The sequence below is a fragment of the Bos grunniens genome, chromosome 18 (assembly GCF_055505025.1).
Source record: "Bos grunniens cultivar Pamir isolate PY7600 chromosome 18, Bosgru_T2T1.0, whole genome shotgun sequence".
Lineage (NCBI taxonomy): Eukaryota > Metazoa > Chordata > Mammalia > Artiodactyla > Bovidae > Bos > Bos grunniens.
In genome coordinates this window covers 42,086,527-42,106,865 of record NC_141182.1, presented here as the reverse complement: position 1 = coordinate 42,106,865, position 20,339 = coordinate 42,086,527, and the positions used below count along the sequence as shown (strand labels likewise).

At 47.1% G+C, this 20,339-nt stretch overlaps 1 long non-coding RNA gene across 1 annotated transcript in view; it reads right to left on the bottom strand.

The window, feature by feature from the left end:
• Positions 1-4,389: 4,389 nt before the first annotated feature.
• Positions 4,390-20,339, bottom strand: part of LOC147353561 (uncharacterized) — a 32,878-nt gene continuing 16,928 nt past the window's right edge. Inside the window, exon 2 of the long non-coding RNA XR_015145145.1 lies at positions 4,390-20,255. This is a non-coding gene — a long non-coding RNA (uncharacterized LOC147353561). The remainder of the gene's footprint in view (positions 20,256-20,339) is intronic.

Genomic DNA, 20,339 nt, shown 5'->3' with positions numbered 1-20,339 from the left:
AGGACTGAGCATACATGAAGAGGCTGGGGAGAAGGTAAAGGGAGGAATGCAGGGCAGGGAGTGGGGAGACCTTTAGAAGAAGGCGCTCTTGGATTCATCGCACGAAAGACTGCTTGTGTGTGTGTGTGTGTGTGTGTATGTGTGTGTGGTGGGGATGTGGCCATGTCCCTGATGAAGTTCCCATTTGGTTCTGCAGAGGGGCTGGGGTGCCTGGCGTACCACCACATACACAGTCTGATGAGCTGTCCAGAGTGGGGAGAGGAAGACGTGGGAAGGATGGGGCCCCGAACACCCTATTTTCCTTCCCCAGCTGCTGGTCACACACACCTGGACTCAGCCGTCGCCCCCGGGGGAATGCCCCTCGGGGCAGCCTGGTGTAGGACAGACAGCTTCATCTCTTCCAGTAGAAGCCTTTCTGCTCCATCCCGCTCCTGACCTTCACCGTTCCCCTGGCACATCCCTGGACCAACCCACCAACATTTTCACTTTCAAAATGTTCCCCCCAGTGCTCTGACACCCACCAGTGTTGCTGGCAATATGGCTCCTGGGATCTGCAGAGTGTCTCCTAGGAGGGTAAATGATAGTTTCTTCATGGTTCATATAGAAACATTTGTGGGGACATAGTTATAAGGATGTGGATGCCACCCCAGGCCCCTTGCACTGGCTCTTCTGTAAAAGCCATAGAACTGGGATCAGCTCAGTTCAGTCACTCAGTTGTGTCCAACTCTGCAACCCCATGGACTGTAGCACACCAGGCTTCCCTATCCATCACCAACTTCTGGAGCTTACTCAAACTCATGTCCATCGATCTGGGATAAATACAATCATATCTGTTTTTTCTCAGCACATGCAGGGGATAGCCAGTGCTGGGCAGCTCATTCTTCCCTTGCTGCCCCCTCCCCTGTCCCCACCTTACACTCCTCCCGAGTATTCCTACGTCTGTGCAGGATCCAGCAAACACCACAGCTCTCAGGCTGACCTGCTCCAATCCGCACTCGGGCCCTCACAGGTGTGTGACACTGAGGAATCAGCCAGCCCTTGCTTTCAGGAGTCAGATGGTGGTCCTCAGCGTGATGTGTCCACGTCCTAACCCTCAGAATCTGTGAGTGAGTCCTTGTCTGGAAAAAAGGTCTTTGCAGATGTAATTAAGAATCTCAAGATGAGGTCACTGTGGATTGCCTGCATGGGCCGTATATCCAATGACAAGTATCCTCATATGACGTGGAAGAGGAGACACAAGAAAAGAGGAGAGGGCGATATGAAAACAGAGGCAGCTGGGCGTGATGCTGCCACAAGCCAAGGAATGCCTGGAGTCACCAGAAAAGGCAAGGAACAGATTGTTCCCAGGAGGGTTGGCAGGGAAGCACATGCCTGATTTCAGGACACCTTGACTTCAGGCTTGGGACCTCCAGAATTTGGGGAGAATAAATTTCTATGGTTTTAAATTGGTCAGTTTGTATCCATTGTTATGACCACAGGAAGCCCTAGGAAGCCAACATGCTTTCTGATCCTCAGTTTCCTTGTCTAAATGGGAAAGTTGTTGTGTCTAAGAGAAGTTTGAGGGCATGGATATGTCAAGGTCAGGGACAGCTAGCCAAGAGCTGTCACCGCTGACCCTTGTGATGTCCCTTCCTGCCCTGGCCTCAGACATTCTCTCTTTAGTATCTTCATATTCTGGGATGACTCTCCTGGCCTTGATCCTTCCCTCTGCCTGCAGGAACCCTGTCCCACCTTCAAATGATGTGTCCTACCAGGCCATTTAGGATGTCCTCAGAGACTGTTCCCTCTTGATTGCTGGAGGGTGGGACGGGCTTGACCTCAGGGTCATCAGGATCCAATCCCAGCTCCTATTGGACCTCAGGGAGTCAGAAGAGCAGATGTCCCTCTATCTAGAGTCCTAGGGCCTCTACCCAGCCCAGGGCTGTGCTGCTCACAAAGGCCTACACAGCTGCAGCCCGTGGTCAGCACTCCTGTGGCTGCAAGTAACGGGGGTCACTCATTCAGTCTCAAGAAATCAAGTGAGCTCTGTCATTAGGAAGCAGAGACCAGTGGAGGCACCCAGGGCAGGAAGGATGTGTCCCAGAAACTGGGAACACTGTCAGGCCCCACCTTGGCATCTCCTCTCCCTAGGCTTCCCTCTCTCTCCCTCTGCAGACCAGATCTTGCTGCTTCTTCAGGACTGAAGATAGAAACCCATGAGTTCCCAGTCACTGTTCCCAGCACACTGATGGCAGGAGGCTGGCTCTGAGAGCTGCCCTACACTCTCTCCTTTCAAGGGAAAGGTGATTGCGCAGCTGGGGGCAGAGGTCCGCTCTGGCTCCACTGTACAAGGTAAGGGGAGAAAAGCTGACATGGCCCTGAGAATCAGTCTTGGTAACTGTGGTCAGTTCTCAGACATGGCAGGGGTGGGGCAGGGACAGCAGATTCCCTTTTTCTCCCCCAAAAGCTTCAACCATCACCCATCATCCCATCCGACCCTAGGCTGTACAATCAGATGACTTTTCTCCAGTGGGATCAAGCCTGGCCAGGCCTCTACCCATACTGGCCCCAGCACCATGATTCTCTGCAGCTACTTGATGGCTTTGTAAGTTATGAGGCTGCTGCTGCTGCTGCTGCTACTGCTAAGTCACTTTAGTCATGTCCGACTCTGCGAGACCCCATAGACCACAGCCCAAGTGATGAGGAAGGCAATGTAATTGGGAATGAAGAGGAGGGGACTGGATTAAAACTTCAGCCCAGGTGTCTATAGAGACCCTCCCCCAAGGGCCCATATCCCCAGCAGACCTGTCCTGGAGATGCTCGTCAGGTTGTGTGTATTCTGAGACTTCTGGAGTGTGTCAGCCATCCATCTAGGTGTTTGGCTCCTCCAGCCCTCCAGGGCTTTGGAAGAGGTGAGGGCAGAGGCCAAGGCTGGGTGTGTCCAGAAAGACCTGAGGACTGACCTTTTCTTCTCCCTTCTACACACAGTCTTGTCCTAGGCTAGGTTAGCCATGAAAGTTACTCCCATCTAGCAGACAATCTCCAAGCAGGGTGTTCTTGTTCTGGGGTTTTTATCCATCCTTCTCCATGCCTGCATCCTCAGTTGGCCTCCCTGGGCCTTAGATTCTTCATCTGGAAAATGAACATGGTAAGCTTGGGCCCTGGTGGTCATGAGCATCCTGTAAGATGCTTCTAGAAAAGAAATCATGATATGAATGCAACACTTCTGGGAGGCTCAGGATGATACAGGGCCCTTTGGCTTTTGTGTTAGGAAAGCAGGGTGTTCACTGGTAGGTATGGAGTCAGGCACTTGGGATGCAGGATGGAGGAGAGGCTATGAGTGACCTGGTATCCCTTCTCAGACAGTGAAGGGCCAGGCCCTGGGGCAGGGCAGGGCTGTCTGCCTGTCCTGCTGCAGTTCTGCTAGGTTAACTCCCAGCGGGAGCACGCCCTGCCCTGCCCTCTCTTTGTCCCCTTAATCTCTCTGTGTTTCCTCACTGACCCCGAGCATGCACTGACTTGTGACCCTCTTGCTGCTCACAGAATGCGGGCATTCACACGGAGAGAGACAAGCCGGTGATGGGCTCTCGGAATCCTCCCGTCAGCAGGATGGGGAAGGCCGGCCCTCTCTCGGGGAGGCCACAGAGCTGCAGCCTGACCTGTGACTCTGAGCTCTTCCTTAGCAAGGATGACACGTGTCCTAGGGAAGTTGGCCAGAAAGCGGTAGAGAGCAGAGAAGACTGCACATTTGTGGAGTGAATACTCACGGCAACATCTAAAGGCCAGCGTGCATGCAATGGCCAGGGAAATCACATATGGCAGGCAGAACGACAGCCCCCAAAGATATTAGGTCTTGTCTCTGGCCATTTGGGCTGGTATGACAAACTATCATGTAGTGGGTAATTTATAAAAACAGACATTTGTTTCTCATGGTTCTAGAAGCTGGGAGTCCAAGATCAAGATGCCTGCAGGGTGAGGTTCTGGTGAAGGCCTTCCTCCTGGTTCAGAGCCATCGCCTTGCTGTGTCCACACTGACGGAAGGGGCGAGACGGTCTCTCCAGAGCCGGTTTTATGAGGTACTAACCCCACCCTTGAGGATGGAATCCTCATGACTTAAGTTCCTCCCAAAGGCCCCTCCTCCTAATCCCTTCACCCTTGAGTGTTAAGAAACAACATATATGGGAGAATGGCACTGAAACATGTATAATATCATATGTGAAACGAATTGCCAGTCCGGGTTCGATGCACAATACAGGATGCTCAGGGCTGGTGCACTGGGATGACCCAGAGGAATGTTATGGGGAGGGAGGTGGGAGGGGGGTTCAGGATGGGGAACACGTGTAACCCATGGAGGATTCATGTTGATGTATGGCAAAACCAATACAATAGTGTAAAGTAATTAGCCTCCAATTAAAATACATAAACTTATATTAAAAAGATGCAACATATAGATTTGGGGGTGCGGGGGACACATTTGCAGCCTAGCAGGTCATAATCACTGGAACCGTGAATGTCACCCCATGAGGGTATGATTTGCAAATGTGATTAAGTGAAGGACCTTGAGATGGTGTGATAATCTTGGTGGTCCCAAGTGCAATCACATGGGACATTAGGAGAGGCAGTTCAGTTCAGTCATTCAGTCGTGTCCAACTCTTTCCGACCCCATGGACTGCATCACGCCAGGCTTTCCTCTCCATCACCAACTCCTGGAGCTTGCTCAAATTCATGTCCTTCGAGTCAGTGATGCCGTCCAACCATCTCATGCTGTGTCGTCCCCTTCTCCTCCTGCCCTCAATCTTTCCCAGCATCAGGGTCTTTTCCATTGAGTCAATTTTTCGCATCAGGTGGTCAAAGTATTGGAGCTTCAGCATCAGTCCTTCTGATGAATAGTCAGGACTGATTTCCTTTAGTATGGATTGGCTGGATCTCCTTGCAGTCCAAGGGACTCTCAAGAGTCTTCTTCAATACCACAGTTCAAAAGCATCAGTTCTTTGGCGCTCAGCTTTCTTTATGGTCCAACTTGCACATCTGTAGATGACTACTAGAAAAACTATAGCTTTGACTAGATGAACATTAGTCGATACAGTAATGTCTCTTTTTCATACGCTGTCTAAGTTGGTCATTGTTTTTCTTCCAAGGAGCAAGAATCTTTTAATTTCATGGCTGCAGTCACCATCTGCAGTGATTTTGGAGCCCAAGAAAATAAAGTCTGTCACTGTTTCCATTGTTTCCTCGTCTATTTGCCAAGAAGTGATGGGACTGGATGCCATGATCTAGTTTTTTCAGTGGTGAGTTTTAAGCCAGCTTTTTTGCTCTACTCTTCCACTTTCATCAAGAGGCTCTTTAGTTCCTCTTCACTTTCTGCCATAAGGATGGTGTCATCTGCATATCTGAGGTTATTGATATTTATACATCATAAATATATAATATAAGGGTGGTTTCATCTGCATATCTGAGGGCCCCAAGTGCAATCACATGGGACATTCGGAGAGGCAGGCAGAGGGAAATGTGACACACGCAGAGAAGGTGATGCAAAGATGGGCCAAAGGTTCAAAGACGCTGACTTGACTGAGGGGATGCAGCCACAAGCCAAAGACTGCCAGCTGACACCAGAAGCTGACGACGTAAGGATATGGATTCTCCCACAGAGCTTCCTGCTGGAAGAAGACCATGGTGACACCCTGATCTGGCCCCTGACTTCATGCTGATTTCAGACCTCTGGCCTCTGGAACTGTGACAGAATAAACGTCTGTTAAAAAAAAAAAAAAGTATGTGGACCATTTTAAAAGTTTTTATTGCTCCTATTTTATGCTTTGGTTTTTTGGCCTTGAGTCATATGGGATCTTAGTTCCCCAGTCAGGGTTCAAACCCACACCCCCTGCATCTGAAGGCAAAGTCTTAACTACTGGACCACCAAGAAAGTCCCAATGTCTGTTATTTAAAATCACCAAGTTTGTGGCAACTTGTTAACAGCAGCTGCAGGAAAACTGATGGGCCACAAAAGGCAGGTCTATTTCACAAGAGATTACAACGGAACCGCTGCTCAGTGTGTTCGCTCCCAGAGTCACTGGGGTCACAGGCAGACCTGCCTAGCTCTCTGGGTCTCTGCCAAGAGTTACCTTCTCTGGGAGAATGTGTGCTCCTAGGGGGCCAAGGCTACATGCTATGCACACTTGTATGCCTCAAACTCAGCACAGTGCTTGCTACTAAAGAAGAGAGATAAAGACTTTTTTTTTTTAGTTATCAGCATAAGTAAGTGGTAATGAAAAGTGAGTTCATAAATGAATAGGGCAAGGTCTGCCCCAAGAATGGCAGGTGTTTGAGAACATCATCTTGTATTATTATTTGTCTCCTTTTGGATAGGCCTCTTCAAATATATACCTTGCCTCCCCAACAAGCCAAAAGGCTCCTGGAGGCAGGGACCTCCTCCCGTGCAGCAGGAACTTGCACAGGGCTTAGCAGGGGCTCAGTGAAGACCCATTGACTGATTGGCTCATGATGGATCGAACTCCTGGATCCAAGTGTTCCTGAACTTGCAGTCCCTTGTCAACATTTCATTTAACCCAGTTTCCACTATCTTTTATGCAAAACTCACATTAACTACAGAATGAAGTGCACAGTCCCAGGCCTGGAAAGGGATGTGAACCATGTACTGAAGCATGTCCAGGTGGAGGATGAATATTTGCCTCTTAAGGACCATCTACTCACTGGCTTAGGGCAGACAGGACTCAGTCCAATTTTAAAATGTGGATTATAACAATGGTCTCAAACTTCAGATTCTGTAACTCTGGGCAAGGCTAAGGAAGCTGCTAAAAGGGTCTGGTTCCAAGGCCACCTATGGAAGACACTGACAAAGAGCCCCTGAAGTAGTAATGATGAAGCTTTTCAGCTTCCCACGGATCTGCAAGTGAACTTGAAAGTGTGCACTCTGCTTCAGCATAGGCATGATTTTTAAAATGCAGGAGAAATAAACAACAATGAACAGTTTGGCTCCGTTTGGGGAGGAGTCCGGCTGGACATCAGGCATGGTCTATTTGCATGTGCGGATGCTCCAGGGCAAAAGCCATCACACGAAAATGCATCACAGAGAAAATTGCAGGAGGCTCTGAGTGAACAGAGGGTGAACACACAGAGAAGTTTTGGTGTAAACATGTCCTTTTTGAGGATTGGAGATTCTTTCTGAAAATCCTGGATTTGCAGCACTTGTTTTGGTAGAAGCAGCTGTCACCAAAGAAGCCGAACGTGGAGCCAACAAAGACTGTCCTTTGAGCTGAGTGCCCTTGTCCTTGAGATGAGGCTTGGGCCCCGCTGGCAGCTTAGCACTGCACGGTTCTGACCACATTTTCTATGAAGAGGACCACCCTCACACTGCCTCTCCTTCTAGGAGAGTTAAACATCTGCCCTGTGTTCCCCCCAACATGCAGACTGCCCCAGCATTCATTTAAGAGCTGCTGTGGTGAATGGCAGAGATGGTGAAGGAAGCAACGAAGAAGCTGGAACTGGGAGCTAGGGGGCTGTTGCAGACCCAGGAAGACTTCCTCCCTACACTAGTTCTCAGCATCCTATGTGTCCAGTGAGGCAACTGGACTCCATCAATAGGGGTACTTAGTCATAGAAGTAGTTGAGAAGCTTTGACGTGGCATATGGACAACTCATGAAAGAGCAGTAGACATCACAATGAGATATCTGCCCATGTTTTATTTACCTTTATTTTAAATCACTCTGATTACAACAAAGACTCATTTTGGTGTCAGGACACCTTAAATATCTTTCTCACATTTTGCTCATTGCTTTCAGCTAAAAAGGAATGGTTTGAGGCTCAGAGCTCTGGGCAAGCAGAAGCATCAGGCTAGCTTTTACTGATGATGTCTTGTTTTCATTTTATTCAAGACAAGTGATTGTGGTCTTACATCTACTGTAATGGTGTAAAAGTTCCTTACGTGTGTGAGGACAAAAAATGGGAGAAGTAGGGCAGATGCACTAGTTAAATATCAATAGAAGTGCAAATATTAGGTGGGGGAGGGGTATCAAGTGCCTGATATCTGCAGACACCTGTCCCTCTCTATCTCTAAGAAACCTTCCAGCACATCCTTCTTTTTGTCTCATAAGAACTAGTCAGTGTTTTCAGCTTGTCTACATTTTGCCCCCAGTTTCCATTCAGAGGCTAGATCGGCAATGACCACAGGCTGCATAGCACAATCATTGCCTTTCTTTTCCTGCTGAAACCCCCAGAAAATATCCTTTCTCTCTTATTTATGCCAGTGACGGCTGCACCATCTTGGATTCCCTTGACACTCATATTTCCATCGAAAGACACATATTTGGGTGTGTGTACTACATCAGAACCCAGCAAAATTTTCCTCCTGCCTGTTTACATTAAAAATACTCATTACGATTCAAATTACTTTCAAATTATGCTCATCTGGATTTCTGTGCTTTATAAAGACTCCCATGCCTATCTCTTTGTGAGGTTATAAGTTAAAATATTTTTATTATGATAGAAACCGTTTTAAAGACTCCACAGACATTTGCTAAACTGTGGATAAGATGGCTTCATGCTGCATAAGCCCTCTCTCCCAGCCCAGATAAAAGGAAGGGAAAGTGAGGACTAGAGGTCTGGGGATTGATGCTGCTTCAAGCGTGAACAGGAGGCTTTGCATATCTGCTCTGGTGGTGCCTGAGTGATAGCTCTGCAATCTGGGTTAACTTCACCCATTACTGGCAGTAGGGAGGGTATCATGTGCTAGCCCTGGCGCCCTCAATAAGAGTACTGGCATTCTCCAACCTTCATCTGAAAATTAAAAATAAAGGAAAATGCATTTTAGTCGCTATAGGAGGGAACTTTTAGCCCTCAGAGTTTCCAGCAAGGAAATGGGCTTGTTTCAAAGGTAGTGAGTCTGAAGACACCACAGGAAGAGTCTCATCAGAAGCTGGATGGCCACTCCTATTGTAGAAGTTCATGCACAACTTCCAGCCCTGGGACCATGTACTTCATCCCTCAGTTTGATGAGTGTTTGCTGCTAAGTCACTTCAGTCGTGTCTGACTCTGTGTGACCCCATAGACGGCAGCCCACCAGGCTCCCCTGTCCCTGGGATCCTCCAGGAAAGAACACTGGAGTGGGTTGCCATTTCCTTCTCCAATGCATGAAAGTGAAAAGTGAAAGTGAAGTCGCTCAGTCGAGTCCGACTCTTCTCGACCCCAAGGACTACAGCCCACCAGGCTCCTCCGTCCATGGGATTTTCCAGGCAAGAGTACTGGAGTGGGGTGCCATTGCTAGTGGCGGGTAAAAGACATCAGCTCAGACTGAACGAGATGCAATGCATTGTAGACACAAAGATGGCAAGGCCAGCACAGCTAGGCCCAGGTGTTTAGATGACACCGTCAGGACGCCCATGTCTCTCACCTTCTCCTTTCTACTTTTCTAAGGCTTCCTTCCCTAGAAAGCAGCCAAGAGGTCTCCAGCTCCCCCAGGCTGACTTTCTACCAGTCAAGCAGTCTGAGCAAGAGAAAGAATCTTTCCCAATCGATCCCAAAAAAGTCTTGAGGTTTTCCTAAGAAAATACTCAGAGATACTCATAAAAATCTATATGTAAGAGCGTTCATTTGTATCTACTTTTGCTGGAAAATAAGTGAAACACCTTAAGTGTCCAGAGATGGAAGCCTGGTTAAATAAACAGTAGCATAACCGAATAGTGGAATACTATGCAACCAGTAAAAATGATTAAACTCATACAAAGTTACTTTTTTTTACAAAATAGAAACAGACTCGCAGATCTTGAAATCAAACTAATTGTTACCAAATGTAGGAGGAAGTGGTAAATTAGGGGATTAGGGTTAACATATACACACAACTATATATAAAATAGATAACTAGCTTGGATCTACTATACAGCACAGGGAATTGTACTCAATATTCTAAGTGGGGAAAGGATATGAAAAAGAATGGAGATGTGTGTGTGTGTGTGTGTGTGTGTGTGTGTGTATTTGATTCACTTTGATGTACACCTGAAACTAACACAACCTTGTTTAAGTCAACTATACTCCAACAAAAACTATTTTAAAAATAAATAAAAGTAGCTTGGAAGAAAAGAAATAAATAGTAGTATATCCAAATAATGGAATGTATGAAACAAGTAAAAGTGTGCTTTCAGAGAGTAATAATGATGATAATAAGATATTCTTGATGTATAGGTAAGCAAGATATGGAAATGAATACACAATAAGGTTGTGGGCTTGTTCCACAATATTTATTCATAGAAAACTAGATGCAGGGCATCTCCCGGTGGTCCACGGGTGGGATTCAGTGCCTTCACTGTTGGATCCCCAGGTTCAAATTCTGGTCAGGGAACTAAGCTCCTATAGAGCTCTGCAGCATGGCCAAATTGGAAAAACACAAAAAACTAGATGCCAATGCACTGGTGTATTTTCTGGGAGTGAAGAGATTACAATTATATTATTTAAAATTTGTTCTAAGTTATCTGTTATGAATATATATTATTTTATGCAGTTAGAAAAAGGTAAACAAATACTATTTAGAAACCTAGATAAGTATACTAGTGGTAAGAACCTGTCTGCCAATGCAGGAGACATAAGACATGGGTTCACAGAACTGAAAGAGACACGTGTACCCCACTGTGCATCGCAGCACTGTTTATACTAGCCAGGACATGGAAGCAACCTAGATGTCCATCAGCAGACGAATGGATACGAAAGCTGTGGTACATACACGCAATGGAATATTACTCAGCCATTAAAAAGAATACATTTGAATCAGTTCTAATGAGGTGGATGAAACTGAAGCCTATTATACAGAGTGAAGCAAGCCAGAAGGAAAAACACCAATACAGTATACTAACGCACATATATGGAATTTAGAAAGATGGTAACGATAACCTTGTATGTGAGATAGCGAAAGAGACACAGATGTATGGAACAGTCTTTTGGACTCTGTGAGAGAGGGCAAGGGTGGGATTGTTTGGGAGAATGGCATTGAAACATGTAAATTATCATATGTAAAACGAATTGCCAGTCCAGGTTCGATGCATGACACAGGGTGCTCGGGGCTGGTGCACTGGGATGACCCAGAGGGATGGGATGGGGACAGGGGTGGGAGGGGGATTCAGGATGGGGGACACAGGTACACCCATGGCGGATTCATGTCAATGTATGGCAAAACCAATACAATATTGTAAAATAAAAGAAAGAAATAAATAAATCTAAAAAAAAAAAAAGAGAGAGAGACGTGGGTGTTCAGTCCCTGGGTCAGGAAGATCCCCTAGAGGAGGAAATGACAACCCACTCCAGTATTCTTGTCTAGAAAATTTTATGGACAGAGGAGCCTGGCAGACTACAGTCCAGAGTGTCACACAGAGTCCAACAGAAGTGAATCGACTTAGCATGCATGCACACACATGCAGATAGTTATACAATGACTGACAAGAGGACTCTCGACTTGGGGCAGCAGAAAGACCCAAAGAAACTGTTCATTTTCTGATCTTAACTGGATTGATTCTTATGGAAGAAATCATCCACTGTGGAGGAGGCAGGATGCTGCTTGCTTCTCTGATGACACACCCAGTGGAACTGGAGCAATGGGCCAGCCAGGAACCTGCAGATGAACTCTGGCCCAGCCCCCGGCCTTCCAGCCACGAGATCTAAATTCAGCCTCGCAGTTACTCACACCCAGGAGACAGCACACAAAGCCATGGTCAGAGGCCCCTGAAATGTGATCATTCCAAATATTTAATGAGATTCTCTCTCTCTCTCTGTCATACACACACACAGACGTGCGCATGCACGCATACACACACAAGCTATATTGTTAAACCAGACTATATGTTTGATATAGTTTTATGTCACAGACAATTCAGAATCTCGCAGGTCTCCTGGATGTGTGTTCAACATCTGGACTTCCTAGTAAAAGCTGTGTCACCTCTCTGGTATGCATTATGCACATTAGTGGCCCATGGAGCCCTCGAGGCGATGGGCACACTGCAGGGTGAGCCCTAGCACTAATGCCCCAACTACAGCCAGAACGCCGCAGCCAGGAGCAAGCCCCTTGGTTGCCAGTTGCCAGCCTGAGGTTACTAATCCTGTCCCCTGCCCTCTGTTTCCAGGAGCTTGACAATTCTGAGACCCACTCCAACACCATACCTTTCCAAACCAGGCCTCCCGGGGCCTGAATCATTGACTTTTCATGGCTGTACATGTTCCAGATAGTTCCTGATCCATCCTCCCCGTTTATGAGGTCACTTGAGAAGGGGTTCTAGGGAAATGTGAATTGTGGCCACACATTTAGGGGCTGCGAGGCCAAGACTTGGTAGGAAAGGCAAGAGAGAAAACTGCAAATAAGGAATAAGGGACAAATGCATTCACTTATTCACTGAAAGCCTGATATAAATATACTAGCTGCTCTGAACACAGGGCTGTGCAAGGGACACAGGCCTTCATTACAAGCCACAGAGGGTGACATGGAGATAACTGTGAGCTCATATGAGGGTGCATCCTGTTCAGGAAAAATAGCAGATGCTATTAAAAAAAAAAACACCCCATGAATGAATGAATGAATGAATGAGTAAGACTTACAGCAGAGTGGTCTGGCCTAGTTTGGGGGCAGGGAAGAGCCATTCAAGCTGAGACCTAAAAAAAGGATGGGCAGGAACTGATCCAGGAAAGACAGAGGTCCCCAGAAGGAGAGAGAACAAACACCCAGGAAGGAGGGAGAAGAGGTCCTGAGTCTTTGGTACCCAGCACACACAGGGATTTTAGGTCTGGTAGGGATAATTCTGGTTGTTTCTCCAGGAACAGTAAGAAGTGGTGTTTTAACCACATCTGAGCAGCTCAGTGGTAAAGAATCTGCCTGCCAGTGCAGGAGACCCAGGAGAGGTGGGTTCAATCCCTGGGTCAGGCAGATCTCCTGGAGGAAGAAATGGCAACCCACTCCAGTATTCTTGCTTGAAAGCTCCCATGGACAGAGGGGCCTGGCGGGCTACAGTCCACTGGGTTGCATGGAGTTGAACACGACTGATCACACATGCACACACAGGACTTCCTGTGTGGCCCAGCCACAAGCCCCAGCCTTCACTCCCAAGCAGGCCAGTTGAGTAGCATCAGTTCTGAGTGGACGTGTTAAGAGAACACCAGCCTGAGAGAACTGGGGATCCATGGGCAGGAGGTCGTTGGGCCACAGCCACGGACATAGTGGGAGGAACTGGGAGCTTTTAGATGGAGAGACTCGTCTCTGTGCTGTGCAGTTCAAGCGTTTCATGGCAGACAGAGGATGAGCAGAGTGAGTCTGGAGACACTCTTGAGAGCTCTGATCCACAGCTTCCCAACCAAGGAGGCAAACTGTGAGCTGTGGAAGAAAAACCTGGCCATGGTGAGCACCGCCCATGGGAGCTGGTCTCAGAAGGCCGCACAGTCGAGGCCTTGACTGTACCCAGAGCCTGGACACATTGAGGAAGCTATGGAGGGGCTTCTGCACGAGGACCCTGTGGTCCCCCAGAGGTGCTTAGAGTTCTCAAGAAGAACTTACATCCAGTCCTTATCTTCATGTCATTCCTCCCTCTCTGTCTTGGGCCAAGAGGAGTGTCTGTGATGACTCTCTCTGTTGCAATGGTGATAAATCCAGGCAGAAAAAAAAAGCATCTAATTGGGTTGGGCATGAGTCAGTGAGAAGTCTAAGTGTGGTCTAGCCAGGGACATAAACTCTGGCCGGACATGCGGCAAACGCATGCCCACTGGCAGCCCTAACATCACACCGTCCTCTCAGCAACTGGCCAGAAAAGCAGCTTCTCAGCCCTGGAAATTCAGGCACAAGTTCTGCATTAAACTCTCAGTTGCCCAGACTGGGCCACGGAACCATCCAACACCAGCCTCAGGGGACCGGCTGGAGGCAGCTCACTGACTCAGCCTGGACCACAAGATTTCCCTGGAACTGGGGCCTATCGAGGGGAAGGGGGCAGCGTTTTCTAATCACACCCAAACCTCATGGATTGCTGTCAGTGGAAGAAGGAGGGAAAAGAGCTGGGCCACCAAACCCGACAATTGTCTTCTCCAATATGGAAGGACATCCACTCATGGGCTCCTGGGCCCCACCCCACTTCCTCCAGCCTCTGCTTCAGCCCCAGACAGCCTCCTACAGGAAGTGCTGGTGGACGCCCAGAGGGGAGCACGTCATCCCATTTACACACTTTATATCATGCTTAGAAAAACCCACCTGTGATATCAAGTAACCTAAATGTCCATCGACAGATGAATGGATAAGGAAGATATGGTATAAAAGGGAACAAAACTGGGTCATTTGTAGTGATGTGGATGAACCTAGAATCTGTCATATAGAGTGCAGTAAGTCAAAAAGAGGAAAACAAGTATCGTATATTAACACGTACATACGGAATCTAGAAAATGCTACTGATGAACCTGTTTGCAAGGCAGGAATAGAGACACAGATATAGAGAACAGACTTGTGCACCCAAGAGGGGAAGGAGAGGGTGGGATGGACCAAGAAGGTAGCACTGACACATATTCACTGCTATCTGTGAAATAGCTAGCTGGTGGGAACCTGCTGTATCACACAGGTGCTCAGTGCTCTGTGACAACACAGAGGGGTAGGATGATGGGCGGAGGCTCAAGAGGGAAGGGATATATATGTATTATATGTGTAAGTACAGCTGATTCACGTTGTGGTATAGCAGACACTAACACAACATTCTAAAGCAATTGTACTCCAATGAAAAACAATTAACAATTGATTTAAAAAAAGAAAAACCCACCTGTGAAGTTAAGGTTGAATTCTTTATTCGCCATGCTCATGTTTGCTGTTAAAAGAGCCCCCTCCCATGCCCAGCCCAGTATTGCTGCTCTGAGAAAGAACACCTTCCTTTTGACTTCAATTATGCTTCCAGACTCGTCAGCACCAACCACAGAGGTTCTGTCCTGAGTAAGAAGGAATCTGAGTTTGGGGTTTTCCCTGTACTTTTCCTCCTGATTCTCTAAGACATTTTTCACAAAACATAGTATTTTTCTCTTTGGGGCAAAAAAAAAAAAAAAGAAATTATACTTCTGCCTTTTCTCCCTTCTTATAGAAATATTTATGATCTCTCTACTAAATAATGTATTTGAGGATGACTGTACATAGTGTATAGGCATAAAATAGGATGCAAGATCTTAAATTATGTAGACATAATTAGACTGCAAATCCTCTTCCACAGCCCCACGTTTAGGTTTCAGCACTGAAGGTATTTGTTTCTTCCTTAGGTGAATCAATATAGGTACCACTGTCCCGAAGATTCAAATTCATTATTGTGCAGTGTTTGGATTTCTTAAAAGCTTTTCTCTCATGCATGCACACAGAAAGTTAACGGTTTTCTTTCATTTCTGAATGTGTAAGAAGATGTTCATGGACTTTAGAGGCAGCAGGCATGTGTGTGCCGAGCTTCCCCTTCTCACCACGGCTCCTCTGGGTGAGGCATCAGACTGGATACCCAGTAAGGCAGCCGGTCAGGGAGGGTGACCTGGAGAGGGGGCAGCAGCTCTGACGTGCTCTGAGCAAACCTTCAGGACTTCCTTTCCACGTGTCCTTCCATCACTGGTACTCCTCTTCCAGGAAGGCGAGCTGCCTCCTGCCCCTGACGGCCCACTCTGCCTCCAGCCCCTAGAAAGCCTGGCCAGTTAGTGCCATATGACTAATTCAGATTCATTGTCATGGATCAAATCGCAACAACATATTTCCAGTTGCCAGTCTCTGTTTTCCAATTGTCCCTCTGTTATCCGTCTAAGTAAACATTTGTTCTGCTTATCGTTTCTGAGCAAAGACATGAATCACTCGCCCAGAAGAAACCACAGCAGCAGCTGTTGCCTATTAGGAATCGACATTTGGGAACAGGGCCCACTAAACGGAACTGCAGACTCAGGTCTGCTTTTGGTTTGTCCCCATCCTAGAAAAGGAAGCCCAGGGCACTCTGGAGGACTAGCGGCCATGTCAACCTACCTTGGTGGTAGGCCCTAGGAGCAACCGGAAGCCCCTGGCTCAGAGCTGCTCAGTAGCCTTCCTTCTACTGACTTGCCAGGTCACCTAAAATCCCACACATAGTGTTGCCGTTTGGCAGCTATTTCCATAAAGTTTGTGGGATAGTGCGAGTTGTTGCCTGAGGTGTCTACACGTGGGCTGGTTTGCTGCCATTGAAATCATATTGCAGAGACCTCTGGTAGATCCTGGCTTCTAGGGGAGGATGGTAGGGAACCTTAAGATGAGGAGCTCTTGGAGTTTAGGGGTTTGTCTGGTTTTGCAGCAACTTACATGGGAAACATATTTTGTAATAGGCTTGGTGCTGGGCATTTCTAAAAGCTTTACATAGGTGATTTAATCCTTAAAACCCAACCAGCTGGCAGAAAGGGTGACATAATCAAAGCAGGCAACAGACAAAGAAATGGAAGTTTCGGATCAGAGAAGGTTTCAAGCCTGGGCTGAATTTGGACGAGCAGGTTATGTGGGGAGAGGGAGGAAATGACTTTTATAAGTGTGGGTAAGATGGGGATGCTCAGCTATAATTCTAATGGACAAGTTTAAAACTTAGCAGAGTTGCAGGTACAACATCTGAGGAAGTCCCAAGCCCCTCTCAGGGCTCAGGGTCGAAACTGGACACCCCTCCCGAGGGGAAAGGGCAGTGACTTCATCAGATGATTCCTTAAGCACTCAATCCCATGAGTCTTCTGCAGTACCTAGCAGGAATCTGCATACCCCAGTGCTCAATAAGTGCATAGTAGCGGGGATAGGAATAAGTTTAAAGATGGTCTCCATCATCACAATTTAAAAATTTTACTCAAAAAAAGACAAGGAAGGGAATGAAAAGATAAGCTACCAACTGGGGGAAAATTTTTCAAATCACCTATTCAATACAACAAAGAGCTTGCACCTTTAATATACAAAGAACTCTCAAAACTCAACGATAAAACAAACAACTCAATTAAAAAACAGACATACACTTCAAGGGACACTTTACCAAAACGATGTAAGGATGATGAAGAAGCGCATGAAAAGTGTTCAACATAATTAGTCATTAGGGAAATAGAACTTAAAACCATAATGAGATACCACTATATACCTATTAAAATGACTAACAACAGCAACAACAAAAGTACTATCAATACCAAGTTCTGGCTAGGTCTAGCAACAGGAACGCTCGTGCATTGCTGGTGGGAAGAAGAGTGGCGGAGTAAGTCTAGAAAAGGGTTTGGTCATTTCCTGTAAATGTACATTCACCCTGTAACCCACACAATCCTACTCCTGGGTACCTTCCCAAGTGAAATAAATATCTGTCTTCACACCAAACCCTGTGTACAAATGTTTGTAGCAGCACGATTCATAATTGCCAAAACAGAAAACAGCCCAAATGTCCTTTGAGGGGAGATGGATAATTGCTCTGCGGTATATCCCTACGATGGGACATCACTCAGCAACAAAGAGAAACAAAGACTGATGTATGCAATAATTTGGATGAATCAAAAAGTCATTGTGCCAAATGAAAAACCAGTTTCGAGAGGTTACATACATATGCTCTGATTCCACCTGTATGACATTTTTGAAGAGGTACGTTGTGGAGAACAGACCAAAGCTTACTAGGGGTCTGGGGTAAGGGGTGGGTGTGTCCAAAAAGGGGGAAACATGATGGAGTGGGGTTTTGTGGGGCCGGAGGGTGATGGAACTCTTTTGTATCCTGACTATAGTAGAGGGTACAGGAATCTACACCTGTGTTAAAATGCCTAGAACTTGTATTACATAAGGAAAAGTTTACCTCCTGACCTGCCTCTGCTCGTTGAGAGAAGAGGGAACTGGGGGTCTGTGTTTAACAGCAGACTTGCTCTAAATCTCACTGTTTTGCGTTTGATATTCACTCTAGCTTTTCAACGCCCATCTTTCAGATAATTGGGGAGGGGGTCATAGGTTCTTGAATGGGGGCCAAACTGCCTCCCTCGAAGGTGACCTCATGCCACGTGTGGTGTCTCCTAAGCCATGTGTGGTGTGCCCTGAGCTACTGGGGGTTCCGCCTGGCAGATCGATCCCAGTGTTGCTGCAGACAAGCCTCTCCCATCCACGTTCCACCCTTTTCAGTATCAGGTTATAGACACCGAGTTTGTGTTTCTGCTTGGCATTCTTGCCCTCTCATTTATTTGCCATGGTTTTGTTTTGTTCTCTGTTTGTGGGATGGTTAGAAGAGAAGGCAGAAGAAACTTCTTTCACCTGCCAGCTTAATCCAGACGTCATAACTACATCGTCAGAAGGCTCCTAGGCATTGTGCATCAGTGAAAGGAGGGATTAAACCAAGAAAGAAAAGACAGAAGCTCCAGGAAGCAGGGTATCCAATGTCTGAAAGAGGGGAAGGGAGTTCCCAGGTTAGCAGTGATTAAGAGCTCCAGACAATAGCTGTGATGACACTCAAGTACAGACCAGACCATACCATCAGAGGACTCAGCAGACGCCTCCAACAGCAAGAGACCATCTGATACATTCGACCTTGTGAAAAGTCATACGGAGAGGTTGTAGGGGTGGCTTAATCGTATGTACCAAGAAAATCAAGCAGGACTTCCCCGGCAGTCTAGCGGTTAAGAATCCAGCCTTCCAATGCAGGGGATGTGGGTTCGATCCCTGGGCAGGGAACTAAGATCCCACATGCTGTAGGGAAACTGAGCATCACAACTACTGAGGCTGAGCTCTCTAGAGCCTGTGCTCTGCAATAGGAGGAGTCCACACACCACAATGAGAAAAACCCTGTGTGCCTCAAGACCCAGCACAGCATCCCCCAAAAAAGAACAGAAACAATCAAAGTATCCTGCTATACTACCTAACTCAACAGTGAACAATATTTATATAATAAACAATGAATGCTAATTTAATAGAACCTTGTGAAATAATTGTTGTGAAGCAGTGGGGTGGGGGGTGAGGTGAGTAAGAAGGTCAAGGTCACACCACAAGTCAAAACAGGGAGCTGGGACTTTTAGGTGCCTTCATACTTGTCATTGTGTGCCCAGAGAAGCACTGTCTATTAGGGTGCAGTCAGGGTTTGTGGGGGGTGCAGAGTCCACCACAAGAGAACCAGTAGCATCCGTGTCTGTCTTCCCCCATCAAAGGGGAAACTGCTTTCAATACCTCTGTGGTCCTGCCACCAGCAGAGGGTGGAGGATGGCGAGGCCCCTGCCCCAGGACTCTGGGTCCTCAGTTAGAAACCAGAAATGAGCAGTCGGCTCTGCTCCCAAGCTTATTGTGTTCAGATGGCCCCAGCCCAGTCACACTTGCCAGTGCCCAGCTGGGAACTGGGACCACAAAGACCACATCTGAATTTCAGCTGATACTCAGAAGCCTCCATTAGGACCCTCAGCTCAGAAACATGATGAAATCCCCTTCCTTATAGCCTCTGGAGAAAGCAGGGTAAGACTGCTGTTCTCATCAAGCATCTGAGACTGGGAGAACTTATCTCCTGAAGCCCAGATAACAGGTTGAGGGACCAGCCTGGAGAAGGGACGTGGGAGACTGATGCCCTACATATCAGGCTCAGTGTTCCCTGCTTTCAGGAACTAAAGAGGTATATTAGGTCAGAGAGAAGTTATAGACCTCTGATCCTATTCCACCTGTGACAGCAGAAGTTATTAGATATTTAGGGACCATTTACTTGTGTTCCCCTTCTGAGGATCATTGGCATTCATCTCGTCTTGTTGTTTGCTTCAAGTCCTATTTGTGAGCCTTTAGTTGTGGTGTTCCTCTGCCAGTAGTGCCTTCCCCCAATCTGACTCTTTCCCACTTTTCTAGAAAAGGGTTTAGATGGTAAAGTCACAGGGCCAGGAGCCTGTAGCCTAGGGGAACTTCAGAATTGAAAGCCTATAACCCTATAACCCACCTCCTCTTCTGAGACACCCACTATTGTTTCAGAATTGTGTAACTGAGTCTTTTTAATGGGACTATAAACTCTCTGAGAACAAGAATTGTATTACGGTCAGCCAAGCTGTGTAACAAATAGGCCCAACAGGCAAAATTTCTACACAGTTGGATGTTTATTTCCTGCTCAAGTGGCAGTCTTTGAAGTGTTACTCAGGGACCCAGCCTCCCTCTAGTTTGCGGCTTCACTTTTCCCTGGCTCCTCATCGTCATCTGTGTCCAGCTGATGGAAGCTGCCAAGAATGGAGGAGTGTTTCCAGGGGCTTTTTGTGAGTTAGGCCTGGCGCTAGAACACATCCCTTCTGCTCACGTTCCATCTGAGGAAACTGAGATGACCACATCAACCTACAAGGGAGAATGAGACATGCAGTCTACCTGGGTGCCCAGCAAGGGTGTGGCCTCAGTAGACCAGCTCTTCTGCATTTCCCA